The sequence below is a fragment of the Xenopus laevis genome, chromosome 9_10L, assembly GCF_017654675.1.
Source record: "Xenopus laevis strain J_2021 chromosome 9_10L, Xenopus_laevis_v10.1, whole genome shotgun sequence".
Classification (NCBI taxonomy): Eukaryota; Metazoa; Chordata; class Amphibia; order Anura; family Pipidae; genus Xenopus; species Xenopus laevis.
This window is the reverse complement of record NC_054387.1, coordinates 80151389-80178025: the sequence shown is the minus strand read 5'-3', so window position 1 is coordinate 80178025 and position 26637 is coordinate 80151389. Positions and strand designations below refer to the sequence as shown.

At 36.8% G+C, this 26637-nt stretch overlaps 1 protein-coding gene across 3 annotated transcripts in view; it reads left to right on the top strand.

The window, feature by feature from the left end:
* znf385b.L (zinc finger protein 385B L homeolog) overlaps positions 1–26637 on the top strand; it is a 289009-nt gene that overhangs the window by 34722 nt on the left and 227650 nt on the right. The window contains exon 1 of one of the 3 annotated variants that reach the window (XM_041575941.1): positions 1376–1469. The exons of the other annotated variants lie outside the window; for them this stretch is intronic. The gene's annotated coding sequence lies outside the window, so the exon portion shown is untranslated. Of the gene's footprint in view, positions 1–1375; positions 1470–26637 lie in introns of those variants that run through there. 3 annotated transcript variants of the gene reach the window in all.

Sequence of the window (26637 nt, the reverse complement as noted above, 5' to 3'; positions counted from 1 at the left end):
ATTCATAACAAGGTTATATATTTAACATGGCTATAGCGACATTCTGCTATATTTTGAATATCTAATACATGCAATAATCCATTGTACATCCTTTTTTTGTGTACTCTTCATGCAAGGTGTCATCATAGTATTTTGCACTAGACTTGCAGTTGCATGCACCTTAACACAAACCAACATTCAGAAATGCCCCTAGACATCGAGTCTTAGAATAGGTCACTTCAGCAGTCTACTGTTACCTAACATTGCCTAATAACATGAAAGGGGACCCGTCACCCAAAAAAATTATTCAAAATCCGATTTTATCACATTAGTCAAGCAAAATGAACTTTAATTACACTATATAAATTATTTGAATCTTGCTTCCTTCAGTCTGGGATTTCAAAATGATAGCAAGCAGGCAGCAGCCATTTTGTGGACACTGTTTTTAAGACAAGTCTTGTATCATCTCAGAATCTTGTTTGTGCACCAGAATAGAGGACCCGATGTCCATCCCCATGTCCTGGTTACACAATTAAATCGTAAAGAGAACGGGGGAATGTGGGGAGAGCAGTGACATGTAGGAAGTGCTGAATGGAAAGTGAAAGTAATTGTCTGCCCCGCCTCTATGCCCATGGCATAGAGGCGGGGCAGACAATATTTGATTGACAGCTGAGATTTTTAAATGAGTTTACAACAGCTATGAATGCTTTAATAAAAAATAGAAATTGGATTTCATGTTTAGTTTGAAAAGGACTTTTATTATACAGATTTTTGTGTCTGGGTAACGGGTCCACTTGAAGCCATGTAATGATGACCATAATTAAAATAATGAGAAATCAAAAGCAGCAAGCTGTAATGCTTCATGTAACATTTTGAGAGACTTGTTAAATGGTGGTTGCACTAAAGAAACAGTCAAACAGTATCAGAAGCAATCATCCTGAAGTGTCTTAGCTTTGTCTTACAGCTTCTGTTACAGGTCAAAATGATTTTGTAATGCAACTTGACGCTTAAGAAGGTTTTTTTCATTACCCTAGAACCATAAGTAGAAATCCCACTGCTTGGATCTACAAGAAAGTAAATATATAAAATAAATAAAGTCATAGCTTTTGTTTTGCGGTTATAGAATTTGGAAACACATTGAAAATGTATGGCTGATAGCACTGTCTAGTTCTGGTATCTACACCATGTAGCAGTTAACTTGGCATGCGGCTTTTGTCCTATATATAATCTTTGATTTTATAATATTATTGATTCCTAATTCTTCTGTAAGGTCTTTGTTAAGCTTTGGTCTCGCAATGTAATGATTATTAAATCCAATTCCACTTTTTGGGAGTATATTTGTTCCTCATTTTGCTGAGTTTTGCTATTTTGTTGTGGCAGGGAATTGTGAATACGTATTTTCCAACCCACCCTTCTTGGGGCTGAAGGGTGGTCGAAGATCCTTACACCTTGAAGGCCTATATTGAGTAGAATTGCTGAACTGGAAAGAGGTAGGGCACTAATTGAGCGCAATGCTTTTTTTTTCCTCTAAAAATTCGAGTTTTCTAATTCAAAAAACTATTTTTATTTTGAGATTTTAACATTCAGATTTTAATAAATAACCCCCTGAGTGTCCTTTCTTTGAAACTATCAAGGTTTCTTACAGTTCTTTATATACATTACTGTCCTTATATCAAAGCTATGTGGTAAATCCTTCATGACTATTACAAAATGATGATATGGCATTTATTGATTGCTTTGGTGCAGTCTTCCCTTGTTTGTTCAAACCACTGACTTGTTCGAAGCTATTCATTCATCCTTATTTCAAATGGGAAGCCAGAGGCTGTACTGGGGTCCTCAGAGATTTCAGTAACATTTACTTTCTTGCTCTCAGAGTTCCAGCTGTGAAAGAAGGTGATTTTATCCACATTTTACCGAATTATAAAATCAGTTTACGTTCATTGTATTGTTTTTATGGCAATTTCAAATACTATAGGAAAGAGTGTCTAGGTTCTTAGTCTTTTGGGCTAAAAATTCTCAATAACCACCATCTTCCTTTAACACCAGCTTCCATTTTTATGGCTTTGTTTGTATATTACCTCTTCTGTTTAATGCTGCAGAAAATGCAATGTGTAAATAAAAGCAATTCATAATAAAGTTAATATGCATTTAACACAATTAATAATAATAATAATAATAATAATACATAACAGAAGAGCACTTATTGAGTAGTTAATTTGTATGGCCATTAGGTGTGTTGAGATGATTAAATTAGCTGCGGTTTATTTCATTGCTTATTAAATATAACTAATATATTCTGAACAAGCAGAATTCGATATTCTAGGAAGAAAAATATTTTCCTGTTCTACTTAAATGAAGTGTACTGTCTCAAATGATGGATTGCATGGGAGGATGTGTAAAAATAAAACATGATCAGGTATAATTTTGCATGCCGATGGAGAGAGAAAAGGTTGAAAATGCTGCTCCTTATTCATTTATCAAAGCAAGGTCTTAAAATATCAGCTTGCACCGAGGTAAATATTTTGAAGTTATTGTGGTAATGAAAAAAGAAGGTAAAAACGCACTCATAATATCAATGGTTTGACCTGCCAAGGATTCTGGGAGTTATTGTATTACTTTGATGGAAAAGAGATTCATCTGACTTGACATGAACTCTACAGAGTCACAACAAGACCCCTTAGCAAATATCTGAGGTGGGAATCCTGCCATGTGCAAAAAGTTAGCTTGAAGCTGACCTTCAGGCCACCGCACACCATGCTATATTAAGTCACAACCTCTTAGCTGAAAGGCACCATATAGTTTATTCATTTGAATTGGCAGCAAGAGGTCTTCCATATATAATTATCTGCTGCCACCCCAAGTCAGAAACGAAGGCATGGAGCTGTTTATATTTCCCAAACGTGTTTTCTACACTGCCAGCATTACATTAAAAAAAAAAGCCAGCCAAGCATTTTCTAATGAATTTGTTTTGCCTACAAGTTCCTTTATAATATTTGAACACGTGTCCATCTTTAAAAATAGATAAAGATGAGCAGGAGTCACATTGCAATGCATCACTCTGTTTCAATCATAATTCCTCTGGACAATGCAAATCAATTAAAAGCCATAATAATCAGGATTATGTAAACACAGCATTATGATGCTGGCCCATTGTGCAGACAAATAGCTGTTAAAAGTCTATAGGTAGGCACTATTGTAAATGTCCTCAGTACTTTTCTCTAGGCACCAATCAATATGAATTTCCTGAGGATAATGTTGCTCATTGTGAGTTATGAAGCATGCAATGATAAATTCTGTCCAAATAACAGGAGGCTGACCCTGAACTTAAATTCAGGCCAAGCATTAGAGAAAGTGTGTGTGTGGGGGGGGGCTGTTGGTGGAGAGACTTAAACAAATTAGGGGAGTCAAAACCTTCCAGCTGTTTTGATTCCTGCAATGCCTCTAAGAACCTTTGCCTGGCTATGGGCGTTATATTTCAATGACAGCTAGGGGAGCATGTTAGACGTCCTTACTTTATATATTAGAAACGTCTAATGATTCGAACACTGTAGAAAATGTTTGCAGCACTTCAAATGTTCTAAGAATGCTGGGAACTGCAATACCTGGAGTTTTAATTGTTTACTGTACTTACCAGGTTGGTGAGTTACCGATAATGGATATAAATATATATAATATATATATATATATATATATATATATACGTATATATATATATATATATATATATATATATATATATATATATATATATATATATATATATATATATATATATATATATATAAAGTATGTAGTAAATAAAACATATCTTTTTTACATGAACTCAATTGGGCTTATATAAAAAAGATGCATAAAGTTTGTCTAAACTGCCAATACCCAATTCCACAGATTGAAAGGAAATCATTTAACTTGTATGAGCCATTTCCCAACCCCCTCAGGCTCAGAGTATAATGCAAATTTGACATCCCTCTGCTTTTAATAGTTGGTGGTGCACAGATTCTCTGGAAAGCAGAGAATCCCAGGGTCTCAGAATCCATCACTATACTATGGAAGAAGATGAGGGAGAGATTGGATCACTCTGTGAGCCTAAGGGGGTGGGGGAGAACTGATCACTGCAATAAGCAGTTCATGTAGTTCATGCAGTTTTATAATGTGAAACATAAATCTATTTTTCTTATTTTGACTGTCTTATTTAGCAATTTTATTATCCACAGTGTGTTAATTATTCTACATCTTCACATTTTATTTTCAATAAGACAAAGCAAATATTGCAAACCACAAAGCTCATTTCATTTAACACCCAATTTAGACTTCTCCTTTGATTGCAGAACTTGTGAAACCTTGTGCAGATCAGCATATTATTAACTGTTGAATTTGTGTGCATAGATAGTTTGTTGCATAAACAGTTTATATGGCTGCAGCTTTCCATAGCTTGCAATTGGGAGGAGACAGACTTGATTTTTGAACCTGACAAGGAACAGGCTTAGCAGAAAAGTTGGTGTTTAGGGGTAGAATATGATTCTGTTGTCTTTCTTTAGCCCAAATGAATAATGTTACTATTTTGTGATTTTCCATTTAGCAGTGTTGGCCGGTGTTTCAGTGGTAGAAATTTACTATAATGATCTCTCAACACAGTCAAGGAAGTGCCAATATGCACACATTACTTTTGCCTATATTTATTTTTTTGGCGCACTTTCCTTCAGAGTTGTGAGATAAGGAATATTCTTGGTGCTTCCTTTATCTGTCAAAGCAACTCATGATTATCTCTGTTTTTCTGAACTACTACTTTTGCATTGCTGTTCAGCAGAATGTTGGTTTATACAAGTGATCCCCAACCAGTGGCTTGTGAGCAATATGTTGCCCCCTTGGATGTTGCCCCAATCGCCTCAAAGCAGGTGCTTATTTTTGAATTCCTGGTTTGGAGGCAAGTTTTGGTTGCATAAAAAACAGGTGTACTGCCAAACAGAGCCTCCTGTAGGTTGCCAGGCCACATAGGGGCTACCAAATGGAAAAATCACAACATTTATTTTGCACCATCCTGAAACACTTTTCATGCTTGTATTGCTCCCCATCTCTTTTTACATTGAATGCGGCTCTCTGGTTAAAAGGAATGTGGCTCTCTGGTTAAAAGGAATGTGGCTCTCTGGTTAAAAAGTTTGGGGGGGGGGGCTGGTTTACACACAAAACAAACTTATGATCCACAAAATATTCTAGAATACAGGCACTAAAAATAATCCTGAGCAACATTTAGAAACTTCTTGTAACCATACCAGGGTTTAAAATGTATGACTTTGAGTATGAGCATTACACCTAGTGGAAGAAAATGATGGAGCTGATGCAGTGACTGGTAATATTATATGATCAGGTGCATCCTACAGTGTAAAAATAATTTTTTTGAGATTCCCATAATTTCAGCTGAATTAATTCAAAGTAATTTGGTTAGATGAAATGTAACACATTTATAACACATGAAACCTTTACATGAAGGTTTGGAATATAGTGTGAAGAATAGTTTCCACCATGTTTTGATTTTGCATAACTGGTTCTTTTGGCATAGCCCCCCGCCCTGGCTCCAGTAATGCCCTGACAGTAGTCCCAGCAGTGTATAAAAGTTAGGTATTTTACTGTACAAGTTACTCTTACTTGGTAATCTTCTGGCCCTGGTGGGATATAGTAGAAATATCACTGTTCAGAGCTGTTCACTCAGTCTAGTCTTAGAAGAGCAAATTTATTTTTAAGGATAATTTCTTATATGATAAAATCTGATTATCTGATTGTATGTACTCAGACTGGCTTACAGACCTTAGTTAACCTACATAAGTTTCAACTGATGAAAGCAGAAAAGCAGAGTGGATTTTAGGAACAAATTGAACTCTTGCTTATGGATTTGTATAACTTAGTTTTTAAATAATGTGGACTCATGTCAGCTCCTCTGCTGATGTTAGCAGCTGCCACGCCAAAGCACTGAGATAATTTGCCAGTCATTTCTCCAGCAATTTTCTGTTCCATTCTATCAAAATAGCTGATATCATCATTCAGTGGCTGCCTGCTATGAGCGTTTCACACACATAAATATGTTTTTAGATCATTTATTTAAATAAAGCAATTACATTTAAATAAATAATCATTTAGTTGATAGCCAACAGAGAGATTAAGATATCATCTGCTTGGAACTGAGGCAAATTTCACTATGGTCCTTTTTGTGTTAAAGGAGATCTATTGTGTTTATTTCTAAAGGCGGCCATACATGGAGAGATCCGCTCGTTTGGCGATGACGCTAAACGAGTGGATTTCTCTTCGATATGCCCACCTTGAGGTGGGCAATATCGGGCTGATCCGATCGTGGGCCCTAGGGCCCAACGATCGGATCCTAACATTTGGGAACGGACGGTCGGATTGCGGGACCGCATCAACAAACAGATGCAGCCGCAATCCGACAGGATTTTTTGTCCCATCCGATCGAGATCTGGCCAACTTTCGGCCAGATCTCGATCGGGGAAGCCCGTCGGGGAGCCCCATACACGGGCCAATAAGCTGCCGATTTGGTCTGTCGACAGCTTTTATTGGCCCGTGTATGGCCACTTTAAATTGTGTGTTAATAACTGGTATAGGATACATTATCCCTAAACCCATCCAGAAAGCTCCAAATTGTGAGAAGGCCATCTCCAATAGACTCCATAATAATCAAATAATTACATTTTTTTTTAAAACACTTCCTTTTTCTTTTAATAATAAAACAGTACCTTCTACTTGATCCCAACTAACATATAATTAATCCCTACTAGAGGCAAAACCATCCTATTGGGTTTAACTCATATTGAAATTACAGTATTTTTTAGTAGACAAGGTATGGTGATCCAAGTTATGGAAAGATCCCTTATCTAGAAAACCCCACGTCCCAAAGCATTCTGGATAACAGGTCACATACATTTTGTTCCATATCAATGTTTATATCTAGTTCAAAGTTGTTTAATAATAATTTATCAATGTAGCATCTTTATATATTAGTGATGTATTAGCTTTTTATTATACAGGTATGGGACCTTTTATCCAGAATGCTTGGGACCTGGGGTTTTCCTGATAACGGATCTTTCCGTAATTTGGGTCTTCATGCCTTAAGTCTACTAGAAATTCATTTAAACATTAAATAAACCCAATAGGCTGGTTTTGCTTCCAATAAGCATTAATGATATCTTAGTTTGATCAAGTACAAGTTACTGTTTTATTATTACAGAGAAAAAGGAAATCATTTTTAAAAATTTGGATTATTTGGATAAAATGGAGTCTATGGGAGACAGCCATTCCGTAATTCGGAGCTTTCTGGATATTGGGTTTCCGGATAAGGGATCCTATACCTGTATATAAAAGTGTCCATAAGACAAGCACCTGTCTGACACCTGTTTTATGATGATGTCACATCCAGTTTTATGTTAATTATTCTGCTGAAGCTAAACCGTAATGAGTCAGAGCTGACTCATTACGGTTTAGACCATAATGAGTCAGACGCATCGTTGATCCGACGCGACACGACTGTTGGATGCAGCGTCTGCATCTGACAGTCGTATTGCGTCGGATCAACGCTGCGACTTCATCTGACATTTCTATCTTACCTTATTTCCGTTGCATGCGATTTGTTGCATGCATTTTGTTGTAGTGCATTGGATTGCGCCGAAAATGTCTGTGTAGTCCTACCCTTATACTCTACCAGCTTTACTTACTTAACTGCTTAGGTTCTGTGTATCCCTGCATGTATTGTAAAATGATTTAATGTCTTAAATCCTGTCTTAAAATGCTAAATTAAGCTTTACTTTTTTAATAAAATAAGTAAATGCACTGAACTAGCTCCTTTAAAACGGGAGACACTCACAGAGACCCACCTGTACTTCTCAATTTATATTTCTGCCTTTGGGCATGCAGTTCATAACAGTGTAGGTTTAGGAGTGAAGAAAAAAAATAAATTGGCCACATGTCCTCTAGTCTCCAAGGAGTATTATAAATGATAGCAGCAGCAGGAATTTAGGTTAGAAAGAGCACACCTGTTTTCAGCAATTATCCACTGAGACTCATTGAAAATGAAAGTGCCTTTGGAGTGTCAGTCATTTATTTTACATTTATTTTGCAGAGAAAGGACACACAATGAAATTGCCAGTGCTGTTTATGTAATGCCTTATTTTATGTATAATGCATTTGGTTTTTTATTGTGTTTATGTTCAAAATTGTGGAAAACACTAAAGCTATTATGCAATCCCAATGTTCCTTTGCGCTGCTGGTCATAGGCACTTGTTCCCTAATACAGGATCTGTGGGTTGGAAGTGGCTCACTAAAGGATTTTTATGGTCCCCAGTCTGCTCAGACTGGGGGCCATAAAAGATGTTGTATGATATTACCATTTTAATTCAATCTGGCCCTCCAACATGTAATAAATTGGACAGCACTGCTCTAATATAAGAGGTTCAGATTACACACTGGTTTACAAAATACATAAGCTTATTCCTGTGTAGATGTATTTGCCTGTTTGAGGTGACATGCCCCCCTGATTTTTTGCAAGATTACAGCAAGTATTCTAGCATTCTATAAAAATGTATTAAATTGTTTCTGCATGTTGCCACTAGGTGGAGTATGCAGTGAAAACAAACAGGAGATACATTCCTTGGAAAACTGCATTGCTGCAAATGCTCGAGACATAACTGAAACCAATTCTATAAGCATTAATAATCACTTCTTTCTACAGTACCTTTCAGCAGACTTCATAGATATTAGTTTAAACTGAAGAAGCCTATGGTAAAATAACACAGATAAGAGAGACCTAGGGACAATTTTTACAGCAGCTAGGCTATTTTCTTCCTTTCTTTACCTTTTTATGTAATTTAACCTTTTCCCCTGAACCATCATCTTTAAAGGGGTGGTTCACCTTTAAACAACTAGTTATTTTCATACAGATCACCAGAAATAATGACTTTTTCCAATGACTTTCCATTTTCTATGTGTGACCGTTTTTCTAATATTGAAGTGTCAAGTGTCATTTTTCACCTACTGAAGCAGCCCTGGGAGGGGGGGGGTCGCCGACCCTGTAAACTGTTCTAAATGGATACATTTACTTGATACAATAGTTGCTAATACTCCAGAGATGCTGCTGAGAATTGTATCAACTAAATGTTGCAAAATTGTAACAGTTTAGAGACTGCGCCTGAATTACTGAGCTGCCAGACGCAAACACCAGAGACAGGAACATTCAGTGTCGGACTGGGACACCAGGGGCCCACCCAAAAATCTGGGAACTCTCATTTTCATCCACTGATAAATATCTGAAACTCCCATGAATAGAGAATGACAGAATTCTGCTATGTCAAACTGTGGCAAGCTCTGCTTCGACTCTTTAATAAATATATCCCCTGGAGAAAAGAGTTATATAGGGAAGCAAGGGTGCAAAATGTTCTCCAAACACCTAAAAGAGATCACAGATAGCAAGAGTAGCTTTTTTATTGTTTGTTTTGGGTTTAGGTATTTGAAATTTCCAATGCTCTGTTCTCATACATAAAAAAAGAGGAATGACCAAGATAGTGGCATACAAGGCAAAATGGATGGGTGAGTGAATGAATGGAGCTCACAGCTGTAATAAATAGTACCAAATGCACAATGTTTGGCCTATTTCCCTTGGGTTAGATTACTTTTTGTAAGAGTTTTCTCTATGAGTTATCATCTCTGAAGTTACTGGGGCTGGTCCGATACTGGAGAGAATTGTATTTAAATATATTGTGGCACAGATTTTTCCAGGTCCAACCAGGGATCTTTAACACGTGGCAACCAGAGTAATTTGAAACAGTAGTTTCCAGCATCCCAGTGGTTATTTGCACACGCAGCTTAAACTCGTTTAGATTTTAAATTAGTGACATTTATTAATCCCAACTACTGATTAGATTTAGACAATTATTAATTAATTTGAAACTGTAACCTATGGTTCTGTCTTTATCTAATGTAATGTATTTGCCCCTACAAATTTGATTTCCCTTTGGTTTTCTGCATGACAAAAAGGGATTTCAGCAGTCAAGCATGAAATGATGAGACAATGTATGACAGTTTGCTTGGCTGATTGGTTGGAGGATTGCCTCTTTTCATCAGTGTTTGGGAGCTGAAGTGTTTTAATTTGGTTAGATTTTGTATGCATATTAATGAGATGTTAGAATTAAGAGTCTGTAGTAATGGCACTTGTGGTTTTAAATATCATCTAGGTCATACCTCTCAAATTCAGGCATCTTGGACTAAAATTCATATTAATTTTCTGCTTGGTTTGTGATGCACAGCAACCTGCTAAGCCATTCAGTTCATAATAATAGGCTCAGATTTCATGGATATGTTTAATTATTTTTCAAACCAATACTTCCCAATTTCTGTTTTTCCTGAAGGAGACATGGACCTGCGTGTATAAATGAATGCTTAGCTGACCACATACCTTGCAGCCACTGCTAGTAAGGGTATATCAAGGTTATTAAGAGTATACAGAGTCCAAAGGATTTGTGCAAGATCCAGATTTGGAGGGTTTCATAGGATTTTGAGAAGTTGAATCCCTTTTGGTGACCTGAAACTATTAATCAGAATATCAGGAAAAAATCCCTTTGCAAATGTCTGTAGTATTGGATGAACTTTTTGTGTTATAATGTTAAAATAATGTTACACTGTTTTGTTGTTGCATATGGTTTCCTAAACCCAGAAACAGATGCCAAGGTTCTGGTCACAGCTCATGCTTCCACCACAGCCGCCTTTCACTTTGAGAGGAGCCCTCCGCTACTCGGATGCCATGGGTCTTAAAGTGAGAAAACCAGGGCAAGAGTTCTGGGCAGTCTAGGATACTGTAATGTGCAACAGGAGGAACAGGGATAGGGCAAAGCATAGTCATAGGATAGGCCAGACGCTGCAGTACAGAATCAGGAACCAAAAGCGAAGTCAAGGACACAAGCTGGGTCAAACCAATCAGTAGTTGCATTACAAAGTTAGGATCTGGAAAAATAGTCAAATACAGGCATAAGTCAGTTCAGGCAGCAATACAGGCATAGTCAAGATCAGAAATAGACTTATGTTGGGCAAGGAACAATTGGCTGTGGCCCCTTTAAATATTTGAAATTCGCACGAAGTGCTATGACTTAATGTGACTCGGCAAATGAAAAAGACGCTGGCATCAACCTCGTGTGTCAAACCCTGAAGTGGCGGCGCATGCCGGCTGCGTGCAGAAGAGGAGGCAGTGGGCATCCCCACTGCCTCCTAGGTATTACAGTTGTATTACACATACTTTCTCAGTTTTCTTTACAATTGTATAATTCAACTCTGTATTTAAAACCATATACAAATTATTAGTGTGAAAGATATGATACGCTACACTGAGGATAATTCTGTTGACTGAGAAGTGCCTCTTGGATCACCTTTCACTTGTGATCTCCTCTTACTAAGGAAAACTGGTGCATTTTGGAATGGGCAAATAAATATAGATACAAGTAATGTGGAAGTGATGTCATCAGTATTAGAATTGTTTCTTAAATTCAATCAAAGAAAATAGTTTTGAGTGCTTTCACATAAGCATTTGGTTATGATAATGTGTTTTTGAGAAAATTTTTCCATAGGTCTATATCAAGATGCCCATGTGAGTGTTTTTGGCCCAAGGAAATTCCCATTCAAGTGAATATTAGACACCAGGGGTGATTTTGTATTGATGATGAGGATGGATGAATTCACCTATGTTGATGGGCCAAGTTTCTTTTAACTTCTATGTTGATAGTCTCTTGCTGTCACTTGGACAAGGTAGATCTAATTATTATCTAATGATTAGTTAATGATCTCATTAACTATTAAGAGTTCAAGCACTGGCACTAAGGAGCAGGAAACTTAAATCACCATACAAAATCATATGCAATACATCTTTTTTCTCCTAGCATCAATTTACCAATTACTTCTATTAATATAAATGAGGTGCAAGGGGTCCCTTTTATTTAGACATGCCATTGGACATGTCTCCCTGTGTCTAGTGACCCACACTCACATTTTTAGTTTATGTAATCATGTGCATTTGTGTGGTGTGAAAGTATAAGCCCATTGACATGTAATGCCCACACTCTTGAGTGCAACCAACTCTTGTTTACAACCAACACAAAAGATGAGCCTGCGTTTGAATATGAAAAATGTGATTGGATTCCAGTTACAGTTGTCCTGGGCATCTCTTTAGGGAACTCTCAGGGTAGCACACCTCAACCCTTAAGTGTACTCATTTAACTCATTGCACTAGTGGAATACTCCTCCAAGATCTAAAACAGTTAAACTCAAGATGGAGCCAAGGCTGCACTCTAAAAAATATTTCCCAGAGAGTCTACCTATAGAAATAACCTTGAAAATTCTTTATTTGCTGGATCCCCTTGCCTTCTCCTTTCTTAGGGCACACACTGGGGTACATTGCTAACCCAGGCTTTGAATATGCATCCTCCTCATGAAGGGGATCCAAGAGAAGAAAAAATGCTTTGATCCACATTCGCTCTCTCCAAGAGGCAAATTAACTAAGATTCGTAGTTGCGCCAGCGTCCGATTCGCCATGCGTATTTTCGCCAGCGCTACGCAAATTCACTAAAATCTGAAGTTGCGCTCAGGGGAAGCGTAAGGTTGCGTAGTTGCACTAGCGTTAATTCGCCAAGCAAAGTGAAGTTACACTAGCGATGCTTAATTTGCATACAGCGCCAAATTGAAGTTACAATGGAGGTATATGTAGCATCACTACAAAAGTCTGGGAAACCTTCAAAACATCAAATAAAATTTTTATTTTGCCCTACACATGTGCCCACTGTGTAGTTAAGGTGCCATGAGTTAGGAAATGTAGGGGAAATTTTTGATCTTTTTCAGCCTATCACCCATAAAAAAAGAAAAAACGCCAGCGTTTTTTGGGACTTAGAAATTTTTTTAACTTTTTTTGAAGCAATCCCTATCTACTCTATTGCACTTCGCCTGGTCTGAGGTGGCGAAGGAAGTCTGGCGTAAAAAGTAGCGTTCAGAAAAATGCTCGCGTCAGTGAATTCGCGTAATTACGTCCGTTGCACAAATTCGCCAGGCGTAAGGGTGCGAAGTAACACTAGCGAATTTATGCCAGTGTCCGTTAGTGAATCGCGAATTAACGAAAATGTGCTACGCTAGTGAATTAACACTAGCATTAGGCGCTTCGTCCTTTAGTGAATTTGCCCCCAAATCTCCAACCATATAAGCACACTCATGGGTCTTCATATAAAAAATATATTATTGATTCATGCCAGTATCAATGTTTTGGCTTTTGTTCAGAGTCTTTCTCAATATATGAACAAGATAGATCTTGAGAAAGGCGCATTTGTCTTATCATCATAATGGGAACATAACATTGGAATTTAGTAACCTGAATGATGAGCTGTATCTCTGAATAGGTAGACTTGACTAATATACCTTTCTGTGGCTCGATTTGTTAGGCTTCTTGTTTCAGGCCTTCTATGTTCTTCATACAGATGTAAATCATTGTTCAGGATGTGTGCCTGTAAGATCCAAAGTAATACTTGTCTCAGTATTCAGAAATCATGTTTTTAGCAAAGTTACAGAAAACTAATTTAAATCTCATTATGTCATTGCCATTAATTTAATTTGGTTCTCAGCAAGACTGAATAAAGAAGTGCAAACTCATGGGTAATAGATTTTAAATGGGGTTTTAACAGCATTTTGTAATGATGTGAAAATATTTGCTTTTTTTTATTAATATTATTATTTTAACATAGTCTTGTTCCAAATGTATTCACTTTCTCTCAAAATCAGGTGCCACCAGCAATCATGGGTGTGTTCTGGGGAGGTACAAAGGAACTACTTTCCATAAGGATTGACCTATATTAACCAGCAATGGTTCATGTTCAAGGATCAAAGGGATCTCTTGATTTATAACACCCACAAAGCTGAGGAGGTGGAGGTTGTGTACAGCCTTAGGTAATTTGCCCTCAAACTCCAGCACAGGTTTCTTTCAAAGTATATATGTATAGCAATAATAAATCTGTTAACTGGGAAAGAACCTGGATATTGAAGCCTGATCGAAGTCTATCTATGACATTTTCGGTTTTAAGATTATATAAATATCCATACAGAAATCTGCCAAGTTTCAGTCCCAGTTGTGACAAGGAAAAGGTGATTAGCTGTACGACTGGAACCCAAAAACGTTACAAGGCATAAGGCAATTTCTATAATTTCTATTAATGTATCTAATTTTTGAACTTTTTCCAGTACTAGCATATATTTAAGTGGGCATTACATTATCTTGAATCAACTTGCCTTAAAGGAAAACTATACCCCCCAAACAATGTAGGTCTCTATTAAAAGATACTGAGTAAAACAGCTCATGTGTAAAATCCTGCTTCATGTAAATGAACCATTATCATAATAATATACTTTTTTAGTAGTATGTGCCATTGGGTAATCATAAATAGAAAATTGCCATTTTAAAAAATAAGGGCCTTCCCCTGAGATCGTAAGATTCACTGTGCACAAATACAAACCACATGTTAGGTCACATGAGCCAATTAACAGACAGAGTTCTGCCTTTTGCTTCCTCACTTCTTCCTGTTACAATTAGTGTTGTAGTATTTCTGGTCAGGTGATCTCTGAGGCAGCACAGATAGAGTCACGAAATGGTGGTTCAAGGCAAGAGATGTAAAAGGGCAATATTTATGTAAATATATATTCCAGTTTGGTAAGATTCTTTACTATGTCATTCAATTTGATATAAACTATCTGTTGCTCAAGTATTCATTTTGGGGGTATAGTTTTCCTTTAATAACATAGTTCAATAATATATGCTCAGTCCTATAGCTTAAATAACCAGTAATGCCACAAATTGAATATGCATTTTTTATATGAGTAATGTCTTTCAATAGAGATCCATAACTGGCATTTGACCCCTGTTTATTATATTGTGGGTTGTATTATATATAGCTTATCTATTATCTGCTATGTAAACATTTGCCCTTAACGTGTTTATTTTTGGACTTGAATGGTTGCTTGTATGGCTAGATGGCAGCTTATTTATATAAAATATAGTAGTGTCTCTGAAGCGAGTAGAGATTTTTTGAAGTATAACACAGTTTTACTAGAGCAGAATACTTGTGACATTGAGAGGCCTACAAAAACGTTTACATTTTGTCTTACTGTTCATCTTTAAATTCTTTGTGGTCTGGAAAATCTTTTCAATGATTTTCAGGCAGTATTGATTTATCACATGGCTTTCTGGGATGGCCAAAGTGCTGAGTATGCTTTCCAGAAATGGCCTTCTATACTGTACATATATGTAAGTACCTTCTAAGGCTTGGGTAGGCTCTCAGACAGGACGGAAGTTTAGTAGTCTACTGCTGGAAGGAGGCAGTTAGGGACACAAGTGGCAGCTTTGAATCTGGTGTGGAGCTTTACCTTTCATTCAGTTCATTGTCATTGGGTTATCTATTGAGAAATAGTTGTTTTAGTTTAAAGACATCTGAAGAGCTGACTGAAGCCTATCATTGAACTGGAGAGTGAGAAATATTATCATCCCTGCCCTCAAATTGGTTCATTGATGCTTAGAAACTGAATTTGATGGACAAAAATAGGCCAGGCTTTTAAGAGATTAAAGTAAATGATGTAAGCTATAACTAAGTCAGATACTTTAATACAGGATAAATGTTGGAGAGCTGAGTCTGGTGCAGATGAGGCAGAGGAATTATGTAAAATTACATTTTTACAGAACGTTTACCAAACAGATCACTGTCATGTCTGAGAGTGCTTAAACTATGAAAATATTTGATTTAAAGATCAAAGTTTTAGAGACACAATAGGGCTTCAGTTCTAAATGCATGTGCACACCAGCCAAGTGTAAAAAGCAAAGATGCTGCTGCAGGGTTATATGCCTAAAAGTGAATGATATAGAGAAAAATATACCCCTACTATAATTACCGTATCTATTGGAAGTCAGCATTGAGTTCTGTGGCCATATATTTTTCTAATGTTTTAGCAGGGGGTACTGTATATCATTTTTATATCATCCACTGTTATGCAAATTGCCTGCAGGTCTTTATAATCTACAGTGTTCCGATTGAGAGTGGTTGTCTATACTCCTTTGAGAACTAAAATCGCATGCGATCAGATCTATCCCTGTTTCCTCACAGTCCCACAACTTTGCTTTGGAGAAAGTATGGAATAAGCTGCATGCCATAAATAGTAGAAATCAGTAGCAGAGCTGCCTTCTTCCTGGTAGGTCCTGCCCCAATTTTTAACAGGCTTTTTACTTTGGGAGCTTAATCTAGCAGTCATTTTAAGTTATAAATGGCTTGTGCTGATGTCAATTTATAAGGATTTCATTTACAGAGTGGCCCATATGAAAATATTCCCATTAGGTCATAATATATCATATCTAACCTAATTCTAGATTGATCTACCAGCTGCTACATATAGATAAGCATCTGGATTTGCATGGACACCTAGTACTGGGTTAACAGTAATTAATTATATTAATTTGAATTTTAATGGATATGTTTGTTCTTTGAGTGGGTGACAATATAGATTTGTTGTGTGGGCCTTTATTCGTGTCTTGTCCTCTTGACTAATAACTCAAGTTTTGTTTAAGAATATCTTTTTTAGCTAACGTTGTATTGCAAAAACTAGATTTTAGTTTAATGTACAACGATGGACTTTAGATTGGTAGAAAAATGCCTTGTAACACTTCTCAAACTGATAAGCAGCAGTTGTTGCCTGAAAGCATGCTTTTAAGACAACCTTTACTGCTGCCGATCAAGTTAATACAATTTACTGTTCATCAACTTTAATAATAGTGGGAGGAGACTGTATTGATGCATCTTGCACAGTAAATTGCGGTAAAGGGTGCAGCTCTGTGTGCTTTAGGCTTCTGCAAAATCTGCTTAGTCTGCACATATTTCTAGTTTGCATTGACCTCTAATCAGTCATTTGGGTCAATGAATGGCAGAAACTGATTGAAGCTTGAAATGTGGATGTTTTCCCTGACTAGGAAAACAGAACAATCAACATTTGCTAAATATCTCTTGAACTGTCTTGCCCCAGGCCATACATTACTGGTGCAGACTTTCGCATGCTTGATCTGAGTTAGAAAATCCTAATCCACTAGGCATCCAGCAGTGCATAATGTTTTCCTTTTACATTAACTATGTTCCTTTGTAAACTAGGAGCAGAAACAGATTGTTTACAGTAAAGGATTAATGGCATATAAAGTGATGAATTTTAAAATACCATATAAAAATGCTCATATCTCATGTGAGCAAAAACACCCATTATAAGTTGCCATCATATCAAAAGGCTATTATCATGCTTATGTGCTATCATTTATAACACTGCATACTGAGGGGCGGATTTATTAAGGTTCGAGTTCTGTTTCCCACTAAATATTCAAGTTTTTGAGTTTATTTTTGAGTCAAAAATAGTTTTTTAGGTTTAAAAAACTGTTTTGCCCAAAAACTTGATCAATTGGAGTGTTTTGAATTTTTTTTCGCTGAAAACTTGATCAATACTAGTTTTTGGTTTGTTAACCCCAAACTCGCTGATTCAGTTTTTTTTACAATCAAGTTTTTTCTTAAATTAGAAACCATTCGAGTTGTAAGTTCATTCGAGGTCACAATACTCTAAAATCCGACCTTTGATAAATAACCCCCTGAATGCATTCTACTGATATTTATGGAGTATGTAATTGGATGCAGTATAATCTGTATAGTAACAAACCAGCCCCATATTTCAGAGATTTTCTATCCTTTAATTAAATATCTCAAATAACGGCAGAAGTTTACACTTTTAGAAGGACAGACAGACAGACAGACAGAAGGGCAAATGAAATTACAGGACCACCCAATATTGGAATATACATTATTTTCTATACAAGACTTCCATAGAAGAGTAAAGGTGGCCATACACGGGCCGATAAAAGCTGCCGACAGACCGTGTCGGCAGCTTATTGGCCCGTGTATGGGGCCCCACGACAGGCTTCACCGATCGAGATTTGGCCGAAAATCGGCCAGATCTCGATCGGATGGGACAGAAAATCCCGTCAGATTGCGGCCGCATCTATTCGTTGATAGATGAATCCGACCGCCTGTTTGGGCATGGTTAGGATCCGATCGTTGGGCCCTAGGGCCCACGATCGGATCAGCCGATATTGCCCACCTCAAGGTGGGCATATCGGAGGGAGATCCGTTCGTTTGGCAACATCTCTCCATGTATGGACACCTTTAGAGAATATGGAGCAACTGTGATCCTCATAAATCAGGGATTTCCAACGTGTGGTCCCAACTGTTTTTGAATTGCTGCTTTTGACATCCTGCTATATATAATGAAAACACAACATACAGGGCTCCCCTAATGCTGGGGACACAGGACAATTGCCCTCTTTGCAGTGAACTAAATAAGGCCCTATCTACAGTATGCTGCCTCATGACAATTGAGTGACATTATTAATAATGTGATATTAATATGTGATGATGAAGATTGAAATGCACAATGCTAAAAGGATAGTACAGTGGAAATTGGATATTAATGGAAAAAGTCGTTTTCTCAATTATATGAACTTTTCATTTAATTTAAAACTTTCATCATTTATATAAAGCCAAAAAGCTAAATTAGTGTAAATAGCCAATTTTCCTTGTGTGACAAGGAAACAAAGTAACAAGCACCTATGGTTGTGGAAACATGATGTTTTTCTAGTCTAGAACTTATTTTTTTGTACATTCTAAATATACTAGAATGTTTGAATAAATGTTATTTTTGTTACTCCACATGTAGGTCAAAGGGCTTACATATTTGATTTTTTCGTAGGGAACATAATGCCACATGGTTATTAAAAACTTAATTTAAACATTAAAAAAGTACATGGGTTCTCTTATTATCACAGTGAAAGCAAATTAGTCAGAAAATAAAGATTTTATTTTTTAATTCGGGCACTATACAAAATGGTGTTCCTGTAGTTTTAGCTCTCTGGACCATTTTTGGTCTATTGCAGTGATTGGAATATTTTGGTTCGCGCTCCCCTAGCCTTTGCTCATGGCCCACTTTAGTTCATAAGAAGGTAAGGTTACAGATATAAGAAAAAAGTTGTTGTATTAGTCATCCAGCCACAGTTCCAAGAATATAGTATCTAGCTCAGAAAATGTCTTCATCCCAAATATCACCCTAATTGGCTTTTACTGTACTTTTAGGTGGACCAAACAAATAGCACTCATCCCAGATCTCACCCTGTCTGGTCTTTAGGCAGGTCTGTCCATGCCACTGCTTCAGCCAGGGAATCACTGCTAAGCAGTAAATACTTTAATGGTAGCAAAACAAAACTTTGGGGGACTGCCTTGATGAATTCAAAGTCATTCAGTTGTGGCAAGCAGGGAAAATTAAACCATGAGGATGGGCTGGAGAGAGGCACTACCATACAGCAGACCACATAATCTTGCCCCCCCCAACACTGGGCCCCTCTATGGTTTCAGGGTTGCAGAACCAACATGCCAAAAACCATGCAAATGCACTAGACTATGCCCTTGGTCCCTTCTCCACATGCAAAGACCAGTGGCCCCTGTGACCCCCTTGGTGGTCACTTACAGCCATACGGCCATTGCTTCTAACATAATCAAATCCCTTTTATATTGCTTCAGATTTTCATTGTTCTTAAAAACAAAAAATCTCCATTTTGAAGAATTTGTCGAAGCTGGTCAGCCAGGTCAACTGTATAGATAAACATATGGATCAGAAGATATTCTTTACCTTGAGTCTTTAGTCCTTCCTTAAAATGTGATAATTTTCAAAGTAATTCTCACAAAGAAGTTCAGGATTTCATTGGCTTATTCTGTTAGGACTACTTGTACTGCTGTGAAGATGTCCTGGTGATCTCCACTAATGGTTGAACTCTAAGAATTAGAAAATTGTACACATAGAACTTTGTTCAGAAGAATTATAATATGATATACAAGCAAATAAAACAATTGCAAGACAAGCCACACACATTAATGAAATACAACTCAAATATATGTACTCTGTGGCTCTTTATAAAGAGATTACATATTATCCCTTGGAACTAAGCTGCTTGCCATATGTTTTATTACTTCCAAGAATACTTGTGTTGGGAATATCTTAATGCTCATTTAGTGCGCCTATTGCTTATTCATTTGACATCATGTCATCTTAAAATATTACTATCAATATGCTACCACTTAAAGAAAGTTACTTTATTGGTTTCTTCAGCCTGAAAAGTACAGATACTTAGTTTGAAATACCCTGTATAGCACAAATGTGTCAAAAGTGTTAAATGGCTGAACAAATAACTATTATTATGATTATTATTATTATTGTGATTATTAGCAATCATTTCAAATGTTCAGCTAAGTCTTCCAAGTGCTTTAGTTGGCGCATATATGAAGGCTGAATAATGTAGAGAGTGATTGATGCCTGTCTATATAGTAGCTACAGAGCATTTACTAAATGCGATGGTTGGCTGCTTGGCGCTGACCCTCTTTTAAAGGCCATAAAATACAGGCAGAGAATGGCATGTATATGCATTTGTGTATATGTGTCTGGAAAAACAGAAGAGGTGAAGGGCTTTAGTTTCCTGGCTTGAGCATTAGTTCTAAGACTGGCTTCAGTGCAGTATATTATCAATAATTGAAAACCGAGCTCTGAGCATTTTGCATACCAAGTGACTGATCCTTGCAGTAAGTTAATGAGTCATGTGGACAGTGACAAAGATGCGTTGTGAGTGGAACATGCGCCAAGTGACTGACACACCAAATGTAGTGCCTGCAAATGTCGCTGTCACTGCTGTTGTAATGAGCCATCTCTGCTACCTACATCTAGTCTGTAGAAAAAATGTAACAAACCTGCTTCACAGCAGTGATAATGGGTACTCCATATTTTTATGCTTTGAAAATGCACATACAGTTGCACCCTAGGCACCGGCCCTTAGTGTGGGTCCAAGTTGCAGAATTGACGTCACAAACATGGCTGCGCGCAACAAATCTTCCGGTTACACATGACATCACTTCTGCTTACGCGTGACATCACTTCTGTAGTCGCGTCACGTTGCACACTATACCTCTCACCCCCCAGCTCTGCCACAGGATTTACAAAGCAAGACTCTGGCGGTGGCTGGGAGGAGTTTTTGATTTTTCTTTTAAACAACTTAATCAAGTATATAGGCACACGTCCTCAGGTGCCAGTATACAAATATGGCCCTGATAATGGCTTGTACTAGAAGTATTAGGCTGTATGATGATCTCCTGTTCAGAGTTAGTGACAAATGTGCTTTTGATTTTGTGGGAAGCTAGGGTGGTAGATGGTAGTTAAAGGGCACATAAATGCAAAAAAATTAAATCCCATTTTTCCTTTCTTTAATGAAAATAAACCTATCTCCAATATAATTTAATTAAAAAATGTGTACTGTTTTTATAAGAAACCTGACTGTATGCAGTGAAATCCACCCTTTGTTTTACTTGCTCTGACAGCTGCAGTTAGGAAACTTCAGACGGTCCCTAACTGCTGTGCAGGGAAACAATACTTTCAAACGACAGGCGGGGAAGCCCCCACCTTACTTCCCAGAACTCAAGCAGCTTTGTTTGTTTCCCTGTAACAACTGTGTAGATTTGTATCCACAGACCAGTGCAGTCTGTATATTCTGATTATTAATCAGTCTTGCTGTATTCTGGCAGATATTATTTGACCTGTGCTGTTTTGATCATTTATGAAGATCCCTAAGCTTAACTTCCCAACTGAAGCCCAGACCACACTGAGCATGTGCGTAGTCTTGGTATTTTAAACAAAGTTACAAGATGACAGCCCCCTGTGCCAACTTTAAAAGCATAAATCACTTGTTTAATTGGGCTTCTGGTGCAGTAAGTTCAGGTTTATATTTAGTATACAAAATACAGCATTTCTAACATTATTCTATTTTAGACTTTAGTTGCCCTTTAATATATTTCCTTCTTTGTATAGTTCTACTATGTACATTTTTATAATACTTTTGTACTATAGACAGGAAGATCAAACACGCTGCAGTATATAAAGTGGATAATGCCATGGATTATTTTGCAATTGATAAATTAAAAAAATATATATAGATACAAATATTATTTGCCAAGTATAACAGTTCAGTGTGAAAATAAAAACTGGGTAAATAGATAGACTGTGCAAAATAAAAAATGTTTCTAATATAGTTGGTTAGCCAAAAATGTAATATATAAAGGCAGGAGTGAACAGATATCTAATAAAACAGCCAGAATCCAACTTCCTGCTTTTCAGCTCTATAACTCTGAGTTAGTCAGCGACTTGAAGGGGGGCCACATGGTACATTTCTGTTCAGTGAGTTTGTAATTGACCCTCAGCATTCAGCTCAGATTCAAAAGCAACAGATATGACCCATGTGGCCCCCCATCAAGTCTCTGATTGGTTACTGTCTGGTAACCAGGGTAACCAGTCAGTGTAAACCAAGAGAGCTGAAAAGCAGGAAGTAGTGATCTGACTGACATGTTATACGTCAAATCACTCCAGCCTTTATACATTACATTTTTGGCTAACTAACTATATTAGAAACATTTTTTTATTTTGCACAGCCTGTCTATTTATCCAGTTTTTATTTTTACACTGTACAATTCCTTTAAGACACAGAAGCTGGGAGGTCCCTGCACCATAGAGCTTACCATAGAGCTTACATTTTAGGAGGAATGTTTTGTTAATAAAGCTTTTAATATCTGAATATACATTTTGGTGTTTTTTTAAGTTTATCCCATTTTCGGCACATATACGGCTTTCCACCCCTTTTGATTAGGATCTGGTGCACCTGGAGCACACTTCACATTTGGTGAGTTTTTCAGCCTTGTTTAACTGTGGTACATGGATAATTTATATGAACTCCATAACCTGGCTGCTTCATAGAATCAAACTTTCAATTGCCTCCAGTCTGTACCTTCATCTGGAGTGAAGAAAAAAAAACACACAGTCCTTTGCTTTATGGTACTGTTTATAACATTGCTCAAAAATGACTATTCTTATGGTTCTGTGGTGTGACAAGAATTAAGAAGTTAAACTGCATCTGGACTCCTTTGTCCTGCCTTAATTACAACCCCGTCATTCATCAAGCAAATGGGAAATGTAACAACACCCAAAGGATAGGTAGCAGACCGTGTTTGCTATGTCTCAGCAACCTGAGATGCTTTATCTGTCCCATAAAGGACACAAATCATTTGGATTAGCGGTAATCTGATTATATTGAGGTACAAATTATAGCACGAAGGCCCTTCAAGTGGGTTAAGTGACCTGAGTTTGTAAAGCCATATGACTACTGATTGGTCGGTGAAAGAGTATTAACTGAGAGATAATGAAGAGCATTAAGCCAAATCCCTAAAAGACAACAGCTGTAGAATTCAGACGAGTTCCCTGTAAATCTGCCTTGCAGTCCACTGATCTATATTCATTCATTCCGCACTTTCCTGAAAATAAATTAATTGAGACTAACACAATTAAAAGACTTTTCTTTCTTTCTCTTTTTTAAGATCTGATTCATATTTGTAATTTTTTTGTATAAAAGAGGCGTTATTTTATAGAGAAGGTAATTTCTAGACTGGTAACAAAAAGCAGCATTACATTTCATAAGCGACCTGTGATTAATTTTTGCTTTGAAACCAATGTTGGAAAGTCTCACTTAATATATGATAGCGCAGGGGCAATGCATTCATTTCTGGGAGATGAAAAGGGAAATATGCTGGTGAAAAAAACAAATTGCATTAGTGTTTAGTATAATTAGCTTGACTACGTGCTGTAAATCTTTCGCACTGTACAAACCACAATACTTGTCAGCTGTGATTCCCATTAAATCAGTTCTGGCTAATTTCACAGCACATTACAGTGTGGGAAACGATATATGGCAACACATAAATGTAGGGTGAGGGAATTGTATCAGAGGGACGTGTATTTGGCAGTTGGAGGGGACAAGCCAAATTAGAAGGCATTGGGAAGGTCAGTGCAGGGGAGGCCAGAGAGCAAGAAGTCAAGCTGTGTAAGGTTAATGAACATGGGAAATTAGCCAGCAGCTCTTTACATTGAGACTTATGAGCAAAAGAGTTTTTGGCCTTATAGTTGCCCTATAATATCACAGCAAAAGCCATGTGATATCACTATTATAATTTATTGTCTGTTGGGTCACTGTGGCATTTCTAAGTAAAGTGTAGAGGAGCATGAAATTTCCTGGATAAAAGTAGCACAGTGACCATTGTAATTAAAGCAGTACATTTTAATCATACATCTGGTACACACATCTTACAGGGGTGTTACAACAGGGGAAGCAGATCTTGAATCTGATATGGGACCTGAAAGGTTTGAGTGTGTACAACATACCTTCAACATTTTAAAATCAAAAGTTGGTACAATTTAGACCATACCTCCATTCTCCCTATCGCTCCCAGTAACACCCAGACATACACCCCAATCTGCCAAAACCATTAATTAGTTAGGGATAAGATTGCACCATGGTGTAAGTAGCTTCTACTAGTGTTTACTTGAATATTGTCATATCCATAGTGCCAAATATTGCTTTAAAACAACTCACATACCTGTGACTGATTTGGCATGGGTTACTACAGCTATAATTCTTTTTGTCTACTTTTTATGTTTTTTTTTTATAAAAAGTTGTTTTTTCTCCCAATTTCCTTTTTTTTTTTTGATACATATTATTGCATACTTTTGGTCTGTTTTTGGATCCTTTTCTATTATCGATTGTTTCCATGATCTATTATTTAATATTTACTCATTTATTATACATTTGTATAATCCTATAGTATCCAATCCTAATAATATTAATCTACTTTTAAAGCTTTGAATTTTATTTTTCTGTTTATTTATTTGTCTTTTGTGGCTGTTTCGATTAGCTAGGGGACACGCCAAAGCAAGGCACAGAAAATATTTCTTCATTCTAAACATGTTGTGTTGGATTCGGCTTTGAACAGACTTGAAAGCTAGAGGCTTCTTATTTTTTTATCTGCTACACAAAATAAATAAGTCATTTTCGGCATTGCCGGTATCACAAAATAAGCACTAACTGGATGAGAGATTTGCCAAATGTCCAGATTGCATTACTAGATAGTTTCAGCACAACATGATTACACTTAAACTGACAGTAGCACTGTAAATAAGATACTGTTATATTTACAAGCTTCTTGTAATATGAAAAGATATATGTAAATATAAATTGACAGAGCCTGAAATATATTCAATACAAAATAACCAGATAAGTATATGTAGGTTGATAGAGCTTGAAATATATTCTGGAAGCAAGGAACAAGGATACATACAGAATAAGCAGGTTTAATTAAAAAACACCCTTTTCCTATTGCTTTATCAGGCATGCTGGTGGGGAACTTCGGTGTGCCTCCCCCTTTTGATCCAACCCCTAACTGGTGTCTCCTATCAGATGGTTAGGACAGATCTGCCTTATGTCTGCCAGCACCTTGCCCAAATTTTTAATCCTACACAACGTGCAACAAGACCTGTGCTACTTAGTATTACCCCTTTTATGTTTTGGGTATATATTAATGAAACCACACATGGCCAGATCCCAGAATACAATTGTTTGAGCCTGACACCAAACATTGGACCAGATTCAATTGAATGAGAAAAGTGTTTCTCATGTGAAAAATCATTGACGAGATTTGAATTGGAGATGCAATTCATTTCAGAAAAACTTATCTCACTGTTTATCATGTGAAAACTCTATTGAAGTCTATGAGAGAAAACAGGAACTGATTTTGGAGAAATGTTTTTTCTCCTCACATTGAATCTCGTCAATGACTTTTCACGTGATAAACTGCGAGATAAATTCTTCTCACTGAATTGAATCTGGCCCAATATGTGGTGGGCTGTGCAATAAAATATGGATACATATTGAGCTGTTAAAAGAAAACTGCTAAGACATTAATAATATTTGTAAACAAGTCATCAATAAGTGTCAAAATTCTCAATAAAATTACTATATGCATGGTAATCTTAAAGGGGGTGGTTCACCTTTAAGTTAACTTGGGGTGGCCCATTTATCAAAGGTCTGATTTTATTATTTTAAAAAAATGGAATATCTAAAATTTGAACGAATATTACTGAACCAAAAATTCGAATCAATTTTGAATCGAATTCGACTCGAATCGAGTTATTTCTCAGAGAAAAAATTGAATGCCAGGAAGGCTAATAACATGCTACCTCTACCATTGACTTAAGCGTGAACTCGGCAGGTTTAAGGTGGTGAATAGTCGAATTTTAATTATTCCTAGCGTATAGTTTTGATAAATCTCTAATTCGATTTTGATTTTTAAAAATCGAGTTTGGATAATTCACAATTCGAATTTGAGAGTTTTGACCATAAAAAAATTAAAAAATTCAAATTTATAGTTCAACCCTTAATAAATCTGCTGCTTAGTGTGTTCTTAAGCAGTTGATCTTCATTATTTATTATTTTTTGTATTGCTTTTTAATTATTTGCCTTCTTCTAACTCTTTCCAGCTTCTACTTTATAAAGCTACAAATGTATTGTTATTACTCATATTTCTATTCTGGTCCTCTCCTATTTATATTCCAGTCTCTTATTCAAATAAATGAATGGTTGCTAGGGTTTATACCCTA